This window comes from Megascapheus bottae, chromosome 19, assembly GCF_031878675.1.
Source record: "Megascapheus bottae isolate mThoBot1 chromosome 19, mThoBot2.hap1, whole genome shotgun sequence".
Lineage (NCBI taxonomy): Eukaryota > Metazoa > Chordata > Mammalia > Rodentia > Geomyidae > Megascapheus > Megascapheus bottae.
The window spans coordinates 36,494,014-36,498,809 of NC_143527.1; the positions used below are offsets into that span (position 1 = coordinate 36,494,014).

Below are 4,796 nucleotides of genomic sequence, written 5' to 3' on the forward strand. Positions count from 1 at the left end.
GTGCATACTTGGCTATGCTCCTGGCCAGCCATCTGACTTTTTGTAAGCAATTTTGCATTCCTGAATCTTCTTTTGTCATTTTAAAGAAGAGGACAGTCATGTTTACCTTGAAAAATTATTTGTAGTTAAACGAGATGATGTTCATAGTATATTTAATTCCATATCTGGCTCAGAGCAATTACTAAGCAAATGGTAGCAGTTAGTAATATTAATCAGTCTTAAACTTTGTGAAATTATTGAATGGTTCTATTTTTGGGTCTAAATTTGTCCAGTATTAAAAAAATCAACAGTTGTGCTCGCTTTGGCAGAACTCATACTAAAATTGGAACGATGCCGAGAAGAATAGCACGGCCCCTGCGCAAGGATGACACGCAAATTCACGAAGCATTCCATATTTTTAGGACACTGGCACAACGATGTTCATTGCAGCACTCTTTACCATAGCAAAGATATGGAACCAACCCAAATGCACCTCAGTTGATGAGTGGATCAACAAGATGTGGTATTTGTACACAATGGAATTCTATGCTGCTGTCAGAAAGAATGACATCGCCCCTTTTGTAAGGAAAGACTTAGAAAAGATCATATTAAGTGAAGTAAGCCAGACTCAAAGAAGATAGGCTCAATGGTTTCCCTCATTTGTCATAATCAGTAGAAACCTTGGGCTCTCCTAGTAGAGATTTACAATAGAACAAAGCCTAGATACATAAGGCCATATAGTGTGACAATAAATGAAAGGACCTCCAGGATATAGAAACAAAAGCCATATAACAAGTGATTGTTGTCCTTAATGTACTATGTTATCTCTCATCTCTTTTGCTGTCCCTTTGTTATCTGATATATTGTAAATATGCTTATTTGGTTATTTGAAATTGGAAAGGGAAGGGGGTAAAACAAGATGAGGGGCGGGGGTGGGGGGAGGGAAATGGGGACCAAGACATGAGAAAGGGTATCAATGTATGTGAAGTAATGCACCTTCTATCTAGTGAATATAATGTAATCCTTCTATTAATTACAATTAAAATATATGAAAAAACAACAGTTGTAAGTATTCTTATCAGAGAAGATGAAGATGACTAAAAATTGAGAAAAAATAGCTAATCTGTTGGATGACAGAGTAAGGAGCCATAAAAATCTCAACAACCTAGAAGAATAGACTTAAATCAGCTTGATAAAATTAATAGAGATAAATTTAGACCTTAATTTTGTGTTTAAAGAATCAGCTGAAATCAGAACCTTGCTTAATATTTTATAAGAGCAAGAGGAGGCTCAGGAATGTTAGCTGACTGTCAACATAAGCCAACTTGGTTAAGGCTGCCAAAAGGCTAATGTGATCTGAGGTCATGTGATGGGAATAGAGTATTAAAAAAAGGAGGTAATCTTCCAAATATCTCCACACTGGTTAGACAACAGCAAGGAAATTGTGCTCAGTTTTTAGCTTGCACATTTTTCTTTCCTTTCTCCTCCTCCTCCTCCTCCTCCTCCTCCTCCTCCTCCTCCTCCTCCTCCTCCTCCTCCTCCTCCTCCTCCTCCTTCTCTACCTCCTCCTTCTCCTTCTGTGTGTGTGCATGCTCACTGGCTCTGAGGCTTGAACTCAGGGCCTCGGTACTATTCCTGAGCTTTAGTGTTCCTGAGCGCTCTACCACCCAATTCACAGCTCTACTTTCAGACTTTAGGTAGTTTATTGGAGATAAGGGTCTCATGGACTTTCCTGCCCTGGCTGGCTTTGAATGGGATCTTCAGATCTCAATGCCCTACCCCACACCTTCCAGAGTATCTAGGATTATAGGAGTGAGCTATATGTGCCTAGATTTAGCTTGCACTTTAAAAGAGATATACCTCGGAAAAGGTTATTAAGAGGTCAGAGTTCTGAAACTCATATCATTTGAGCAATGGTTAAAATCCCTAGGGATGTTCAGTCTGGTAAAGAAGAGTGCAGTGGTACTGGTTGGAGTGGAAAAAGGACTAAGTGGAATGTACTACTGCCTTCAGATTTTTTGTGGAATCATGTTTTTCTGCAGTGTTTCAAAAGATGGAAGAAAGATTGTGATTGGAAATCATAGGATGGGATGTTTTGGTTAATATAGGTTAAAATATACTCATTTATGGATGTATTCATTAGCATTTGTGAACTCTCACCCAGGTACAAGTCTCTTTGCTAAGGTATCCTTATATAATACTTAATGTAGTTTTTGCATCAACTCTTTTTTTGGCATTTTATAGATAGGGAAACTGAGGCTTACATTGAAAATTTAATTTGCCTAAAGTTATGCAATAGGTCAAATAATAAAGCTGAGGTTCTATCTCAGGTCTTGTGTGACTGGAAAGCCTATGCTTTTAAACCTTATTTTATATTTTATATAGGGTTTTCTGGGACACATGGAATTCAGTGCTAAACCTCAAATAGTCCCTGATAAACTAGAGTGATTGTTCAGTGTAATCCCTTAGTGTTTTCCCGTACCCAAAGATGACCTTTAGTGCCTAGAAAACTATGATTTTTGCTCCAACATCTGACCTTGGCTAAAATTTCAGAAGTATTTTGAGAAAAATTTAAAACTATTCAGATATGGAAATTGTGTGTCCAGATCCCTAGATGTAATAACAGAGAAGCAGGGTACCATCTATTAGAGTTGTTGAAGGTATGAATTCCACATTTGTCTTGGTGTCAGCACAATCATTTCTATAGTCCCTGTAGTCCATTTCTCTGCGACACCGACAAGGTGATATCATTTCCAGAATCCAGAGGTGATTCCCAAAGATCCTCACACTAAATTAAGAGCTCACTCAGTGGACTGGCTTGAGATGATGCCCTCTGAAAAATGGACCTTTGTACTCTTCATATAGTCATTGTCCTCTATTAAATGCAGATGAAAAGTGTGTATACTAATGTTTTGAGATCTTTGCCCTCAAAACACATATGCCATTGATTTTTCCACCCACAACTCTTAAAAGAAAGATTCAGACTCTAGTTTGCTTTATACATGTGTATATGACATTGTTATGTTTATTCATTTAAAAACATTTCAAAAAATGGAAAAACAGAACAGACTGCAATTTTTCATTTGGAATGCATTCATCAGTGAAATTTTGTTTCATCAGTGGTCTTTAAAGGCCTCTTGATTGTCTGGGAGCCCATCGTGTTTTTTTTTTAATTAAAGAATTTATTAACAGCCCATCAGTGTTTTAAGAAACGTGGTAATAAGCCCAACTTGTAAAGTTTCTGGTGTAAAATGTGGCATATAGTAGGTATTTTTTTTGCCAGTCCTGGGGCTTGAGCTCAGGGCCTGGCACTGTCCTTGGATACTTTTTGGTCAAGGTTAGTGCTCTGCCACTTCCAGCCTTTTCTGAGTATGTGGTACTGAGGACTCGAACCCAGGCCTTCGTGCATGCTGGGAGAGCACTCTACTACTAGGCTACACTTCCCTATGGTAGGTATTTTTGGTGCTAATCCTGGTGTTTGAACTTAGGGCCTGCATGCTATCCTTGTGCTTTTTGTTGTTATTGTTGCTGAAGGCCACATTCCACCACTTGAGCCACAGCTCCATTTCTGGCTTTTTTGTGGTTAACTGGAGGTAAGTCTCACAAACTTTTCTGCCTGAGTTGGCTTCAAACTTCAATCCTCAAATCTTAGCCTCTTGAGTAACTAGGATTATAGGAATGAGACATTGGCACATTGATCATTTCCTTTCAAGAAAGATACTTATTTGTACCTTGTGTTCGGGAGAACATATCTATCTATCTATCTATCTATCTATCTATCTATCTATCTATCTATCTATCTATCTAAACATCTATCGATAGATAGCCAAGGTCTGAAAAGTATAGGCTAGGGATATAACTTTGTGTCAGAAACCTTGTATAGCACGTGGGAGGCACTGAATCTAATTCACTACTCATGTACCCTATGGGGAAGTGAAATCATGAAGAATTTTCATTTCTGTGACAAACTTATTACATTAAGCATACTGTCTTCCATGTTCAGCCATGTCATGACAGGGTATTTTTCCAAAAAAATGAATGGCATTCCATTCTGAATAGATACCACATTTTTTAAATGCATTCATCCATTGGTGAACACATTGATTCTGTACTTTGGATATTATAAGTTATATCGCAGTAAGTATGGGAATGCAGATATATCTTCTCCACACTGACTTCTGTCTTTCTCACATATGCCTACTTGTAGGATTGCCACTCAGATTGTGCTTCTGTTTTTAATTTGTGAAGAATTTCCATACTGTTTTTCATAGTCACTATAGCAATTTACATTATCAATAGTGGACAAGGATTCCTTTACTGGACCTTCTGTCCAACTTTTGTTATCTTTTAAGACTTTTTAATCAGTAAAATTTAAATGATATCCAAATCACTACAAATGCTAATGAAATGGGCAAAATACTTTCAAGAAGAAAGTAAAATAATTTTAAAAACTTGAAATGTCAATTTTTTAAAATATATTTAAAATGTCAATTTTTTAAAAATCTTCCTTCTGTTTGGTTGAAGGATGCAATAAATCCAATTTCTTACACTATTGTGGTTCATTTTTATGGACCATCATAGTTCATTTGTAATAATGAACCAATACCTCTTGATAAAAGGACTGGAGGTGTGGCTCAAGCAGTGGGAACCCTGAGTTCAAACCTCAATACTGCAAAACAACACGCATCTTTTCAATTCTATTTCTGTCTGTCTGTCTGTCCGTCTGTCTGTCTGTCTGTCTGTCTGTGATCCTTCCTCCCTCACCTTGGGGGGAAAAACCTCCACTTTATTACTATTATTGTTTATTGTATTTTATT

The 4,796-nt window shown here is 37.3% G+C and overlaps 1 non-coding gene across 1 annotated transcript; it reads left to right on the forward strand.

Moving 5' to 3' along the window:
- The first annotated feature begins 292 nt into the window (after positions 1-292).
- Positions 293-399, forward strand: LOC150049845 (U6 spliceosomal RNA). Its single transcript, XR_016538915.1, has one exon. It is a non-coding gene; the product is annotated as a U6 spliceosomal RNA (small nuclear RNA).
- The last annotated feature ends 4,397 nt before the right edge of the window (positions 400-4,796 follow it).